General features: G+C 39.8%; 1 protein-coding gene and 1 long non-coding RNA gene across 3 annotated transcripts in view; one reads left to right on the plus strand and one right to left on the minus strand.

Moving 5' to 3' along the window:
• Positions 1–8701, minus strand: part of LOC113602988 (uncharacterized) — a 116193-nt gene extending 107492 nt beyond the window's left edge. The window contains exons 1-2 of the long non-coding RNA XR_003424497.2: positions 8461–8701; positions 6229–6353 (exon numbers count right to left, since the gene is read on the minus strand). This is a non-coding gene — a long non-coding RNA (uncharacterized LOC113602988). The remainder of the gene's footprint in view (positions 1–6228; positions 6354–8460) is intronic.
• Positions 8702–8843: 142 nt separating this feature from the next.
• STARD3NL (STARD3 N-terminal like) overlaps positions 8844–16772 on the plus strand; it is a 55455-nt gene continuing 47526 nt past the window's right edge. For both annotated transcript variants that reach the window (XM_027071634.2, XM_027071632.2), the window contains exon 1: positions 8844–9073. The gene's annotated coding sequence lies outside the window, so the exon portion shown is untranslated. The remainder of the gene's footprint in view (positions 9074–16772) is intronic.

The following is a 16772-nucleotide window of genomic DNA, read 5'->3' on the forward strand; positions in this document are numbered from 1 at the left end:
CGAGCACAGGAGGGGCAGAGAAAGAGGGGGAGAAAGAGAGAATCCCAAGCAGGCTCTGCACTGCCAGCACAGAACCTGACACAGGGCTTGATCTCACCAGTTGTGAGATCATGGCCTGAGAGGAAATCAAGAGTCAGATGCTTAACCGACTGAGCCACCCAGGTGCCCCAAGCTATTTCTATCTCTTGGCCATAGTGAATAGTGCTGTGGTGAACATGCACGTACATGTATTTATTATCTTTCTTAATTATTATTTTGTGTCTACACCTAAAAGTAGAAATGTTGGGTCACACTATAACTTTTTGAGGAATGCCAAACTGTTTTTCACAAAAACTGCATCATTTTACATTCCTATCAACAATGGACAGGGTTCCAATTTTTCCACATCCTTGCTAATACTTTTATTTTCCATTTTCATTGGGGGAGTTGTTTTGTTTGTTTTGTTTGCCATTCTTGTAGGTGTGAAGTGGTACTTCACTGTGTTTTGATTTTCATTTCCCTAATAACTAATGATGGATGTTGAGAGTCTTTTCACGTCTCATTGGCCTAGTATGTATCTTCTTTGAATAAATGTCTATTCAAGTCCTTTGCCTATTTTTTCATTTGGTTGTCTTTTGTTGCTGAGTCATGAGAGTTCTTTATATAATCTGGATACTAGATTCTTATCAGATACATTATTTGCAAATATTTTTTCTCCCATTCTGGGGTTTTCACTTTCTTCCCTATTGTTCTTTCAGGCACAAAAGTGTTTAATTTTGATGAAGTCCAATGTATTTACTTTTGTTGTTTTTTCATACTTTTGTTGTCAAAGCTAAGAATCCACTGCTAAATCCAAGGACATGGAAATTTACCCCTATGTTTTCTTCAAAGAGTTTTATGGTTTTATCTCTTATCTTTAGACTACTTGCTCCTTTTGAGATATTACATCTGCCTACTATCTATATATCATCTAACTATCTATATCTATATCTACCATTGATGTAGGGGTCCAATTCTACTCTTTTGCATATGTATGTCCAGTTGTCCCAGCATGATTTGTTGAAAAGACTATTATTTATCCTATTGAATGGTCTTAGCATCTTTTTTGAAAATCACTTCGCTATAGATGTTTGAGTTTACTTCTGGACTCTCAATTCTATTCTATTGATTATACATCTCTATTCTGGTAGCACACTGTCTTGATTATTGTAGTCTTTTATTATGTTTTTTTAATTTATTTTGAGAGAGAGAGAGCACACAAGCAGGGGAAGGGCAGAGAAAGAGGAAGAGAGAGAGAGAGAGACAATCCCAAGCAGGCTCCACACTCGGCAAGGAGCTGGATATAGGGCTTGAACCCACCAACTGTGAGATCATGACCTGACTCAAAATCAAGAGTTAGACACTCAACTGATTGAGCCATCCAGGCGCCCCTATGGTAGCCTTGTTGTAAGTTTTAAAACGAAAAAATATAAATTCTCCAACGTTGTCCTTTTTCAAGATTGACTTGTCTGTCTGGGCCCCTTGAAATTCTATGTGAATTGGGAGATTAGCTTTTCCCTTTATGGAAAAAACACTATTGACATTTGGTAGAGATTGTATTGAATCTGTAGATGGCTGTGAGAAGTACTGCCATCTTAACAACATTAAGTTTTCAATCTATGAACATGAGATGTCATTCCATTTACTGAGTTCCGAAATTTCTTTCAGCAACGTCTTATGGTTTCCTGTGTATAAATCTTTCACCTCATTGGTTAAATTCATTCCTAGTTTTTTTCTATGTTTGTATAAATAGAATTCCTTTCTTAATTCTACTTTCATATTTTTACTTCCGGTGTATAGAAACATACCTGATTTTTTGTGTTGATGTTGTACCTGCAACTTTGTGAAGTTCATTTATTAGCTCTAGTAGGGTTTTTAAAACATTCTTTGTATTTTCTACATATAGGGCTATACCATCTTTGAATACCAATAGTTTTACTTCTTCCTTTCCAATTTGGATACCTTTTGTTTCTGCTTAGTTCCTTCCCTACCCAGGGACCAGGGTCACCGACTGGGAACACAGGCTGCCATCTTCAACACCACTACAGAGCCTGGAAGGGCCTGGTCAACGGCAACTAAAAGCACCCAAAACTATTTTATTATTTAAAGTTGCCCCTTCCTTGATTCAGCACATGCTTGTTGTTGTAAACTTTTATCTGTTTTCCGGACTTCTCAGAGAGTTTATTCCAATAGTGTTTGCTTAATTTTTTAATGTTTCTATGGAGGAGTAGGTTATTGGAGCTGCCTGCTCCACCATTGTCACCAATGTCATCCCAAATATTTTTCTTGTGGTGCATGGCACTATTCTAGGCTAAGGAACACCAAAATAATATTATTCACACCTGTAAACATGCTCGATCCATTTTGAGCTATAATTGACTATTTGGTATCGGACCAACTTCCTACCAAGGATAACCACAAGTTTGAAAAGAAAACAGTTGCATCTTAGAGTAACCAAAATAGCCAGGAGAGAGAGCTTAGGTATCTCACCTTAGATAGCCTAGTAGAGATTTTTATCACCAGCAAGTATACTCTAACAAAGAATGAAATAATTTCAAATGTAATCCCAGAAAAGCAAAAAGTACTAGAAGGCAAAGTAAAGTGCATATGCATATAATATATACATGTAAATACATATATATATGTAAATATATATAAATATATATATATATGAAATAATTTCAAATGTAATCCCAGAAAAGCAAAAAGTACTAGAAAGCAAAGTGAATATATATATATGTGTGTTTATATATATATATATATATATATACACACATATATATATATATGGGTAAATGTAAATTTCTCTATATAAAGCAAAATACTATTTTGTTGGGTTTTTAAATTTAATAAAATTAAAATACATGACAACAAGCACTCAAATCAGGAGTTGGGTAAATGAAATTAATGTTCTAAAGTCCTTGAATTGTCCAGAAACTAGAAAAGTATTAACTTGTAGTACATTCTAGTAAGTCAGAGATTCATTTTGTAATAATAAAGTAAGCCACAGAATAAGAAAAATACACACAACACATATAACTGACATAGGAGTCATATCTAAAGTATAGAAAAACCTCTTAGAAATCAATAAGAGATGGATAGCCTAATTTTAAAATGGGCAAAGGACTTGAACAGGAATTTCACAAAAGAGAATATCCAAATGGCTTACAGACATATGAAACAATGCTAAATTCTTTTTTAACATCCTGGAAATGAAAATTAAATCAACAATGTGATACCTTACATATGCATCAGAATGTACAACATCACAAAAAAACCTCCATGCTCTTTTGCACAGTGGCTATACCATTTTTACATTCCCACAAACAACATACAAGGGTTCTACTTCCTGCATATCCTTGTCAACATTTGTTATCTTTTACTAACATCTATCCAAACTGGTATAAGGTGATATTTCATAGTGGTTTTGATTTCCATTTCTCTGATGATTCGTGATGTTAAGTAGCTTTTTATATATCCTGTTTGCTATTTATATGTCTTCTTTGGAGAAATGTCTATTCAAGTCCTTTGCCTATTTTTTTAAAAAAAATTTTTTTTAACATTCTTTAATTTTATTTTTGAGACAGAGAGAGACAGAGCATGAACAGGGTTGGGGCAGAGAGAGAGGGAGACACAGAATCGGAAGCAGGCTCCAGGCTCTGGGCCATCAGCCCAGAGCCTGACGCGGGGCTCGAACTCACGGACCGCAAGATCGTGACCTGAGCCGAAGTCAGACGCTCAACCGACTGAGCCACCCAGGCGCCCCTCAAGTCCTTTGCCTATTTTTAAATGGGGCTATTTGTGTTTGTTCTTGTTTTCTTTGTTAAATATTTTTACAAGTTCCTTATATATATTTTAGGAAGTGGGGGGAATTAATATCTTATCAGACATGTGGTGTGCAAATATTTTCCTCAGTTTTTAGGTTGCCTTTCCATTCTGCTTTCTCCCTTTACTGAAGGAAGCTTTAGTCTGATGTAGTCCCACTCATCTTCTTTTGCTTTTGTTTCCTGTGCTTTTGATGCCATATCCATATATTCATGAAATTATTGCCAACACTAACATCATGGAATTTTTACCATTTTCCTCCAGAATTTTTACAGTTTTAGGTCTTATGTTTAAAGCTTTAATCCATTTTGGGTTGGTTTTTGTGTATGCTGTAAGGTAGGGGGTTATTTTCATATTTTACATGTGGATATCTAGTTTTCTCAGCCCCATTGGTTGAAGAGATGACCTTTTTCCCATTCTGTATTCTTGACACCATTGTTGAAGATTAGTTCCCTATATACATGTGGGTTTATTTCCAGGCTCTCTATTATGCTCTATTAGTCTGAGTCTGTTTTTATGCCAGTATCATACTATTTTGATTATGGCTGCTTTGCAATATATTTTGAAATCAGGAAGTGTGATGCCTCCAGCTTTGTTCTTTGCATTGGCTATTCTGGGTCTTTTGCTCTTCCACATAAATTTTAGGACTATTTTTCCATTTCTGCATAAAACGCCCTTGGAATTTTGATGGGAATAGCACTGAATATGCAGATTGCTTTGGTAGTATGGACATTTTAATGATATTAACGCTTCCAATCCATGAACGCAAGGTGTTTTCCACTTCTCTATATTTCCTTTAATTTGTTTTATCAGTGTATTATCATTTTCAGTGTACAAATTATTCACCTCTGACATATTTTGGTTTTGATGCTAATGTAACTGAGAACATTTTCCTAATTTCCTTTTTGAGTAGTTCACCTTTAGTGTATGGAAATGCAACTGATTTTTGCATGTTGATTTTATATCCTGCAACTTTTCTGGATTCACTTATTCATTCTAACAGGTGTGTGTGTGTGCCTACGTGCATATATGTGTGTGTAATCATTAGGGTTTTATATATACGGTTCATATAATCTGCAAACAGAGACAATTTACTTCTTTTCAAGTTTGGATGCCTTTTATTTCTTTGTCTTGTCTAACTGTTCTGGCTAGGACTTCCAGTATTAAGTTGAACAGAAGTGGTGAGAAAGGGCCCCTCTGTCTTGTTCCTGATCTTAGTGGAAAGTTTTTAGTTTTTTACCACTCAGCATGAGGTTAGCTGTGGGCTTGTCATATATGGACTTCATTACATTGAGGTACATTCTTTCTATACCTGATTTGAGAGTTTTTAACATGAAGTGATGTTGAATTTTATCAAGTACATTTTCTGCATTTACTGAGATAATCATATGATTTTTATGCTTCATTCTGTTAATGTGGTATATCATGTTTATTGATTTGCATTCTGGCATCCCAGGAATAAATTCTATTTGATCACAGTATATGATCCTTTTAATATGCTGTTGAATTCTGATTGCTAGAACTTTTGTCACAAATTTTTGCATCTAGGTTTTTTTGTTTTTACAGATTTTTGCATCCATGTTCATCAGAAATATGGACCTTCAATTTTCTTATCTTGTAGTGTGTTTTTGTGGTTTTGGGAGCAGTGTAATGTGGGCCTTGTACGATGAGGCCTTGTACCAAGCAAACTACTGCTTCTCTTTAAGTTTTCAGAAAAGTTTGAGAAGGATTAGTGCTAAGCCTTTAAATGTTTGATAGAATTCACCAGTGAAGCCATCTGATCCAGGGCTTTCCTTTGTTGGGAGAATGTTATTCAGCCTTGAAAAGAGAAGGAAATCCTACCCTGTGTGACATCATGGATGGACTCATTTTTCAAGTGTTTAAAAAGTAGAAGCGAATATTATCTATACCTCTTCATTTGTATCAGAACTTATTTTTCATTTTAAGTGTCCTTTTATCTAAGTAACAACTGCTTTGAAGCAAAAGCAAAAGTGCTAATCCATGCATTTCTGGCCTTCCAAACTTAATTGGGTAACAAATGATCGCATTATCTAGTTCTAATTGCTTAAAAGGCATGGGATAGACCAGTCGCACAATCAGAGACATCTTCCTCTGACACTGTTTTACTTAGTTCAAGCATCACTTTTTCTGTACAGCATCTGTCTTGCCCAGACCATTCCTAGGGATTTCTGGAATACAAAATCCAGGGCCAAAACGTATCCTGGCCATCTAGGCAAACATGGATCCCCAGAGCCTGAACCTGGAGGGGGCAGAGAAGTTTTCGGGTTCAGGTTCCAGGTCTGGGGACATCTGAAGTGAGGTCTGAGTGGGGATGCACAAAGAAAGGAACAAAAGGTGACCCAGAGTCACTGTAGCACCTCTTACCTGCTTGTGGTCCCCTCATGATGATTACCCTCAGGGCAGACACTGAAGACCAGACCAGCTTGGGGCCTTCATGAAGTTTGGTGTGAGGAACAGAAGACATCGCATTGCCACGGAAAACATTATGCCTGGAAATAAGTCAGTCACAGAAGAACAAATGCTGCATGATTCCACTTATATGAAGAATCTAGAATAGTCAAACTCATAGATGCAGAGATTAGAATGGTGGTTGCCAGGAGAAAGTGGGGAATTTTGTAATGATTATACAGTTATGGATATATACAAGATGAATAAATTCTAGAGCTCTCCCGTATGACATAGAGCCTACAGTTAACAACAAGGTGCTGTACACTTAAAAACTTGTTGAGAAGCGGGGCGCCTGGGTGGCTCAGTCGGTTAAGTGTCCAACTTTGGCTCATGTCATGATCTCACGGTTCGTGGGTTTGAGCCCCGCACTGGGATCTGTGCTGACAGCTCAGAGCCTGGAACCTGCTTCAGATTCCATGTTTCCCTCTCTCTCTGCTCCTCTCCTGTTCACACTCTGTCTTTCTCTCTCTCAAAAATAAAATAGACATTTAAAAACTTTTAATAAAAAAAAACCTGTTGAGAAGGTAGATCTCACGCTATGTGCTCTTAGCTAGAACAACAACAAAGGCAAGGGGACGTATAAATGCAACCTTTTGTATATTCAGTTTGCCTCAATAAAATTGAAAACAACAACAACAACAAAAAACAAAGAGAAAAGGATGAGCACAAAAGAAAACTGAGAATATCAAGTGTTGGCAAAGATGAAGAGCAACAGGAATTTTCATTCTCTGCCAGTGGGTTGTAAACTGGTAAACCAAAAAACTATTTGGCAATGTCCACCAACAGTGGACATATGCACATCCAGTGCCATAGTAAGATTACTCCTAGGGATATACCCAAACCAAACGTGTAACTATGTGCAAACACCTAACGTCAAGCAGTATCAGAATAAATGGAGACATCTTGGAAGTATACACAAAAAATAAACTACTACATTCTTGAATATGGATCAATGTTACAAATATATTACTGAGCAAAAAGGGCCACATGAGAGTACACACTATCTTTGTCCATTTACAAGTGTTCAGGCAGGCAAAACTAATTCTGGTGGTAAAATTCAGAATCGTGGCGATTTGTGTGTAGGAGAGCAATGACCAAGACAAGGATGAGGAGAGAGTCTATGTTCCTGGTGAACTTTTAAAATCTTGGGCTAGGGAATGGTTACAGAAGTTCATTCACTTTGTTACCAAGACACGGACACATGATGACTGCACTTCTTTTGCACACGTGTCATCCTTCAAAATTTTTCTTATACTCATCAATTCGGAAAATTTTTTTAATCTTTTTTTTTTTTTTTAATTTTAGCAAGGATGCAGGGAAAGAGTTGCTCATATATTACCGGTAGGACTGTAAGTTGTAACAGCTACTTAAAAGGACAAATGAAGGGAATCTACTATGAAGATTTAAAGTGTGCATTCTCTATCCAATACATTCACTTGCTGGTATTTCTACCCTAGAAAACGCTTGGGTATAGGTTCGACTTATGTTGAAGGTAGCGATGCTTCTGATAGAAAAACGAAAAGAAAGGAATTACATATCGAAGGGTAAGGAAGTCATAAACTGCTTCTATTGGTTCTGGACTATTGGTTCTGAGGACTAACGTGCAATAGTTTAAAAGAATGTTGATTGGAAAAAAATACCTACACAAAATGCATAGGAACTAGGGGTCATCCTATAGGGACTGGGTTTGTAATTAATGCCTGAAAAGGATTTTATTCTGATTTGTAATGTTTCCATTTATTATTCTGTGTAACTTAAAATTAATAATAGCACTTAGAATGTCTCTGGAAGAATATTCACCGAGTAACACTGGTTGCCTCCAATAGGTGAACTGAGTGCCCGAGGAGCTAGTAGTGGAAGAATTTTCACTCTGTAGCCTTCTACATCTTTAAATATTTGAACGTTATAACTGTAGCATCTATTGGTAAAAAGTTCAATTTAAACTTAAAAGTAATTTGAAAAATAACAATAATTAAAAGATGCTCAGTCTCCTGGCCAAACATACAAATATAATTAAATGTGACTACTATTAAGATCCAAGTGTTAGATATGCGACAGGAGCACAGAGAAAAGGTCTCCTAAATAGGTCTGGGGGCCTGAGAATTCAGGGTGGAGGTGACGCTTGAACAGAGCAATGTAAGGTCCTACTTTTTAATTCCTGGAGAGCTCAGTGCGAGGTGCCAGGGGCCCTGAAATCCAGGCCACGACTATTTTCCACGAGCCGGAACCTAAATCCCCACCAAGAGACAGGAGGAAAGCGGAAGAAGCAGAATCGCCAATAACGGGAAAGCAGCCTCTTAATAAAACGGCAAGGGACAACACTCGGGCAAATCCAACCAGCCCGCAGCTCTCAGAGACCGAATTTCAGATTCCCACCCTCTACACGGGCGAGGCGAGCCTGCCCTCTCCCGCCTTCCGGCGTTGCTTACCGGGCGGCAAATGATCGATAGACCCATTCACCAATCGCTGGCTCTGTTACGGGAGGCAGGCGGGCCCCAGCCCAGTCTTTGGTCCCTCGGGCGAGATGGGCTTCTGCGCGTCGACGTCAGCGTGTTGACGTCACGGGCCCGGTACCAGAGGAGGTCCGGGGGCTGCTGGCTGCGGGCGGTGGGCTGCGCGTCGCCTGCTGGGCTTGGTCCCTCGTCCCCGCCCCGCCAAGCCCCGCCCCCGTCCTCCGCCCGCTAGGGCTTCCGCGGGCTCAACCGCGGAACCGCTGTCCCCGGGCCAGCCTGGGGCTGCCGGCCCGAAACCACCCGATGAGGTAGGCTGGGTTTCTCGTCACCCTATTTGACAGATTGGAAAACTGAGTCACCCGGGATCAGATGACTTGCCCGGGGCTCAGGGGAGACCCGTGAACGGAGGCCAGAGCCCGGGCGTTCGGGTGTTTGCTGAGCGCTGTGCGGTCCTCCGGGGAGGAGGAGGGGCTAGGCGGGCTGTGTTTATAAAGGATGCAAAAGTGAAGTTGCAGAATGCCGAGCCCCACCTAGTTCTACTGCTTAGGCTGGGATTCGGGGGATGGATACAGGTTGTGAGTCTCCATTCCTTCACCCTGCGGACCCCGAGGAGCCCTCGGTGGGGTCCCGCCCCGTGCTGGCGCCATGGGCCCTCCAGAGTCACCAAGAATGGTGACTGGGGTGATGCGTGGGTTATACAGACAAGGTCGATCATTGACCTTTTTTATTCATTAAAAAAAAAAAAAAAAGTCTGTGTTTCAAGCAGAACAAAATGGAAAAAGCGCAGGTTATGAGTGTTCTGGCCACAGTTTCATTTCACTGCTTTGCCCACTCATGGTATCCGGCCATATTTTGAAATCTCAGCAGCATGCTTATTTTTGTTTAGGATTTTCTAGAAAGATCTCCCCCCCCCCCCCCCTTTTCGTCCAAATACGGGTTAACATTGTGGAACTTTTCCTTTACCATCCCATTACTGCACCAGTTATTCACCATGTCATTTGTCTTCTGTTTCGCAGATGGAATCACTGAATTCATCACTTGACTCAGTAATAGTTGGGATAAGTTTAGCAAGGTAACAAAGTAACGGGTCTCATCTCAAATACACTGGAATTAGTTTGGTTTGTTTACCTCACAGTCATTGTTGAGAAGGGTTCTGAAAGATAATTCCCATCTATATACCATCTACTCATCCACCTTCTCTTTCTAAAAGCAGGATCTCGAAAAACAAAACTTACAGTACCTTTGCTTTATGTATGGATTCATGCTCGTAAAGTGAAAAAGTGTACTGTACAACATATGCATACGTATATATTTTGTATTTTCATAAAAATGGACTTTTCCTTATGTTCACAGAAAGATGGCAGTTTTAATCATTGGAGTTTATTCTTTGAACAAGTTCATCAGATGAATACATCTGATCCTACATCATCTCTGTGCCACATTTTGGTTTAAGGTGTTGGGGGATTGAGTGCTGAAGAATTTAGGTCAGCTTCCTGCCCTCACGGGCCTTCCATTTTGGTGGAGAAACGATAAACATGTAAACAAAAATGACAATTCTAGATAATGATAAATGCCAGAAAAAATACTGCAAGATAAGGGGGTAGGGTGTGACTGGGATGTGGGGGGGGGGGGGTGTGGAGGGAAATTTAGATATGGTGGACGCGGAAGACTTCCTTGAGGAATTGACAGTTTGGCGAGACCTGAGTGTGTGGAATGAGGCAGCATGGGAAGATCTGGTGGACGTTTCCAGGCAGACATAATAGGGCAAAGGAACTAAAGGAAAAATGGGCTTAGCATGTTACAGGGGTAGAAGAGGAGCCGTGTGGAGTGCAGTAAACCTAGGAGACAGTGAGGTGGGGTGGGGCAAATGAGGTGGGCAGGAGCCACAGGCAGGATCATCTGAACCCTGAGTAAGGATTGCAGACAGGCAAAGGAAGTAAGGCTTGTGTATTGCCAAGACCCGCTATTTAGTGAGACTCATAGACTGTAGCCAGCTCTCTGCTTTATTTCGGTTATGAAGTCATTGCAGTAATTCATTATGGTTTGTTTTGTTTTGTGTTGTTTCACCAGTAGTCCTCTCTCTCGCTGAAAATCTGTCCTCTTCCCTGTATCCCATGCTGTTGTGTTCCTGGTTGTCATTATGACGTGCAGGACTCTAAGCCTCTGCTGCTTATCATCAGCTCCCTGCTTTTATCCTTCCTTCCTATGAGTCCTCCAGTATTTATGTGCTCACCCTTTGCAAAGGACTGGCACTCAATCCCTGCCATTCTCCATGCTGAGTTTTAGGAAACTGTGTTGTCAAGTGGATTACCGTTTGCCGTCAGGACTTTCATCACTGGCCAGGGACTTAACGTCCACCTTTATTTAGTGCCTATAATGTGCCAGGTGCATTACGTACATTCTAACCCTTCCAGCATATTGCAGAGGTAAATATTATCCCTTCTTGAGCAAAAAGGAAGTGTGCACTGAAGGCCATCCAGCTAGTACTGAGTGAGCGTAGATTTGGGCACTCCAGTAGGCCTGCCCACAGAGCCTCTTCCGTGCCACTCCGCCTCACTGCTTCCCTGGATATGAAGCAGCAGCTATACATCTTCACTATCTGAAATTAAATTTTTTGAAATGGCATTTCAGAGGTCATGATTCAACCCTCTCAGTTCAGAGGTGGGCCTGTGGAGGGCCATAGATGTTCAGTGATTTTCAAGACTTAACTGCCACCAAATTCTCTCACCTTCCTGATTCGCAGCCTAATTGTTTTTCTGTTATACTACATAAGATTTCTGCATATATGAAAATACAATATTTCAACATGACGGGCTTATTGTCCAAAACTCGTACAAGGTAGTAATGCTCCTTAGGATAAAATAATCCATTGTTTTCTTTCCCTTTTCTCAGCGGCGAGCAGGTGCAAACTCGCTGGACGAATCTTTGCTTTTAGTTAGGAGAAAGACAGTGGTTTCAAAATGACTTTAAAATTTAAGGTTTAATTTCACCTGTCTCTGAAAGGGAACTTAAAGCTTGTTACTGGTTTCCCAGCTTTAATGTTGTGTTTAACAGTATGGGAACATTGCCTAGAGTGGCTGCCTCATAGTTTCTGTTAGCAAGTGGAGTTTCTTCCTAGAATGGAGGAAGCCCTTGGGTTAGCTCAGGGATATAACTTCTCTCTCTTGGTAATTATCATTTGTAAAAATAAGGAAGAATCAGTTTGTGAATTCTGTGGTTCAAAAATGTTCCTACAGTTTAAAAAATACCCATTATTTATTTCCAGGCTTTGCTTCTCAGTTATGATTGGGATATGGTAGGTGAATAATAGTAAACTCGCAAATAGTTAAGTTCACATTCTTGTGGCTTTTTGACTCTCCTCTAGCTCAATAGAGATTGCCTTTCATCAGTCAAATTAGAATTATGTTAATGGAATTGCCTTCTTTCTTACATGTGGAAACTACTTAAATTTAGGCAAAAGAGAGCTTTTGCTCTTTAAGCCATTTGCTGGGTATTTTGACCGAGTATCTCCATCCTTCAAGATTGTTGGTGCCACTGATGTCCATGTTCTGGAGATCTGGGCTGTCATGACTTGGCCTCAGACTGTAGTGCCACCCTTCCACCATGAGCCCACTGCCCCAACTGGACTCCTGGCCTTTCCAACTTTGGTGTCTTTGCTTGTGCTCTGCCTGGAATGCCTTCTAGATGGACAGATCCAGCCAAAACTCTGCCCATCCCTCTGTGTCCATCTGTGCTGCTTATTTAATGAGATATTTCCTGTGTCTTTAATGGAAACCTCTTTCCCAGCCCCTCTGGGAGTATTTCTCTGACAGTTTACCAATCCTGGTATCTTTGGTAATACATTCTTTTATACATGGGTGTTAAATATATATTTCTTTGAGCTTAAAAGATACTTATCAATTCATGTTACACATGCAGTTTTTTGTAGATTGTAGAGACCTTTGGTTTTGTTTACACGTTTACGATTTCATCTTTGAGAGAAGCACCATTCTGCTTTTCTTGGCTCTGCTTCAACAGAACCTCTTTCCTGTTTCAGTTAAGGGTCTGACTTACCAAGGGATCCTGTGAGAGAAACTCAGATCTTTGGGTTTTGAATATTTAAGGCACACTGTCCCCCCAGAAAATCATTCTCTGTGTTTATGGTGTTGGAAAAAGTAAAAGCAACTCCACTTGTTAATATTAAAATGAGAAAGGGCCAGAGAGGCCAGCCTGGGGCACCTGTGGTGCTGGGCTGAGAAGCCTGGTTTGTACTCCTGGTTCGCAACAGCCACGTGTCCTGGGTTCTGATGCCCGGCATCAGAAATCCTGGCAGCCACTTATGAGCCTATCAGCGGAGCTTTGGAGCAGAGTTTTGGAATGATTTCAATAAATAGCATTCAAAATACATTGGAAAAAGCGATGACCAAATTAATTAATGTGGGGCATTTTGATTAATTGTTTTGTCAGTTATAGTTCATTAAAGATGGAATATTCTTGGCTCATTCGATATCATATATTGAAACTCCAGACATGTGTGTAGACTTGCTTCATTTTGGTTAACAAATACCCAGATCCCATACTTTTATATGATGATATTTGTAATTCATGAATTGAGCAAACAAATCTAATGCCTAACATGTGGCCAGGCATTTCCCTGCCTGCGAAGAATATAGACAGGTCTTCTGGGAGCTTTTGGTATAGTACTGAGAAAAAGACATGTAAGCAATAGTGAAATGTATATGAAAGATTTGAGGTACCATTAAAGATATGTGGCATGTATGTTATCCAATTGGATTCAGAAGGTTTCTTTGAGGAAGTGGTACTTAAGCTTCCTTGAACAATGAATAGGCTTATTATTGCTGTTGTTGAAGTGCTTGGAAGAAAAGGCTCTCCAGGAAGAGGGAGCATGAAGGAAAAGGCATAGATGGTGAAACCTCCTCCTGTACAGGGAACTTAAAATAGGTCTGTGTGGCTAGAGCCCTGGGTGTGAGAGAAAAGGAGTTTTGAATAGAGGGATGAAATGGTTCATTCAGGTTTTCGTTTTTAAAAAACTAGCATGAAACCAGCATGGAGGATGTTTTGTAGATGAGCGAGTCTGAATTACTCGAGTAATGTGAATGAGTGGTGATTGGGAAAACCGTGGAAAAGTCCAATAAGAGATATTAGGGGAATGACATGGTCATCAATCAGTTTGGAAAATGGAGCTCACAGCGGAATCAAATTTAACATATTGTCTTCATAATAATGCTGTACACAAGATCTTATGGGTTATTATTGGTTCATTTTTCCTACCTGAGACATTTTTGAAATATTTACAGGTAGTGTATGTTATACATCAATATATGTATGTTTAAGTCTTTCTTATAATTTTCTTTTTGACTTTGTAATTGCTTGTCTCTTATTAAATTATTTGAGAGGAAATAATAGAGCTGGTTTCAAACCTTTTTTGAGCTTTTCAAACCTTGTGAGCTTATGGAGATCCTACTACTTTGGTGATATCCTCTGCCTCTGTAACACGCTCTGAGCCCATTCTTACTTATTTACGAGGTTGTGATTCTGTTTTCTGGCTGTATTAGCCTGTGGTTGCATTGAGTCTTATAAATTAGTGGGGTGTGTGTGTGTGTGTGTGTGTGTGTGTGTGTGTTTTGTTTTCTGAAGCACAGGTGAGTCTGACATGCTGATATCTTGAATTTCCTATGTGACCACCTAAGAAGTCTGATGAAGAAAGAAAAGGGTACTGTTTTGTTTTTTTTTTTAATCCAGGCATCAAAATTTTGCCATTGACTTTCTTTATATACCATGTGCACCAAGCAGACCTTCATCCATGATAAAGATTAATAATTATTTTAGGAACTGTGTGCCATCTTTGTATATCAAAGTATAGGAGAAAGAGCCCAAATGTCTGTCGACTGATGAATGGATAAAGATGTGGTGTGTGTGTGTGTATATATATATATATATATATATATACACACACACACACACACACACACACACACACACACAATGGAATATTACTCAGCCATTAAAAAGAATGAAATCTTGCCATTTGTAATGACGTGTGTGGAGCTAGAGAGTATTATGCTAAGCAAAATAAGTCAGAGAAAGACAAATGCCTTATGATTTCACTCATGTGTGGAATTTAAGAAACAAAGCAGATGAACATATGGGAAGGAAAAATAAGGGAAGGAAGCAAACCAGAAGAGACTATAGAGAGCAAACTGAGGGTTGATGGGGGATGGTCTAAATGGGTGAAGGGTATTAAGGAGGGCACTTAATGATGAGCATTAGGTGTTGTATGTAAGTGATGAATCACTGAATTCTACCCCTGAAACTAATATTATACTTTATGTGTAATAACTAGAATTTAAATAAAATAAAAATTTGAAGCAAAAAAAAAAAAAAAAAAAGAAGGGAACTTACTAATAGTAATGTTACTTAACACAAATAAGGAAACTGAAATTTGGAGAAATTAAGTGACTTGTCCAAACCCATACTACTAGCAAGGACTTCCAAATAAGAAATAAGGGGGCATCTGGGTGGCTCAGTCAGTTAAGTGTCCATCTCTTGATTTTGGCTCAGGTCATGATCTCACAGTTCCTGAGATTGAGTCCCACATCAGGCTCTGTGCTGACATCTTACCTGCTCACATGCACATGCTCTCACTCTGTCTCTCAAAATACATAAATAAACTTTAAAAAATAATAAAAAATTTAAAAATTTAAAAAACTTAAAAAATAAAAAAAATAATAAAAAATAAAAATGTTCATTTTTATAATCAGGATTTTCTCAGCAAAAAATAAGTTTTCTGGACAGAATAAGAAATATGTCTGATTATAAAAACAAACAAAAACAAGTGTAGGAGATAACATGTAACTTTTGCCTGTTGGGTGAAGATGTGAATGGCACTTCCTCTTACTGACTTGCTCTGGTTTGTGAATTAGGAAATTGGCCTTGGATACCTCCAGGGGCAGTTGATGTTTTATCTCCCCTGGCATTACGCTTAGTGCGCCACTTTTGCCAGCTATGGAGCCCCTGCAGGAGCAGTGAGTACAGGATGGGACACTTGTGGGAACCCTTCTCTCTCCTCTTCCATGGAAGGAGTTTTGTGCTTTAGAATGAAGAGAAACCCAGTTCGCCCCTGGATAGCCACCTTAGCTTTGCTGTCTCCTCATCAGCTGGCTACTTGAGTTTAGCTTCTGTCTTCCTGTATAGAGAATATGTTTGGGGAGGCCTATGGAGAATGTGCCATGAACACATTCTTAGTTCTAGTCATTGAGATGAAGACAGGTAGTCGCTAAAAGAAGTGAACTCTTGGGACGCCTGGGTGGCTCAGTTGGTTAAGCATCCAGCTTTGGCTCAGGTCATGAGCTCATGGTTTGTGGGTTCAAGCCCCACGTCTGGCTCTGTGCTGACAGCTCAGAGCCTGGAACCTGCTTCAGATTCCATGTCTCCCTCTCTGTCTGCCCCTCCCCTGTTCACGCTTTGTCTCTCTCAAAAATAAATAAACATTAAAAAATTTTTTTAAAAGAAAAAAAGTGAACTCTTGTAGCCACTTTCCTGTGACTCCTGGCAGATCAGTGAACTCCCTGCCTTGGGATGGTACTGATTTTCACATCTAGATCAATAAGACCATAGTTCTGTCCTGAGAACTGAAAGCTTCTATTTGAATACTGCTTGCAGTAAGTACTGGTGCAGAGAGGTCTTCCTTCCAATGCATTGCTAAATATTTCAAGTTTCTTAATTGAGGGACTTTGTTGGTTCACGACTTCCTCAGGAGCTTCCTGGGTGTAATCTGAAACTGGCCCCTATATGTGTAAGGCAGGGAGAGAGCAAAGAAAGAAGAAAGAGGCAGACCACTTCACATTGGTAGTGGTGTTTTCAGGAGCAAAGGAGCTTAACTTACAAGGCTGTCTTGAGCACCTGCAAGACAGTGGCTTCTCTCACCCACCCTCCAGGGTCTGCAAAGTTGATGTAGAGGCCCTGAGTGAGTTCAGTCAGTCATATAGCCAGTCCAGATAGCCTCGG

This window comes from Acinonyx jubatus, chromosome A2 (assembly GCF_027475565.1).
Source record: "Acinonyx jubatus isolate Ajub_Pintada_27869175 chromosome A2, VMU_Ajub_asm_v1.0, whole genome shotgun sequence".
In the NCBI taxonomy this organism is placed as follows: Eukaryota; Metazoa; Chordata; class Mammalia; order Carnivora; family Felidae; genus Acinonyx; species Acinonyx jubatus.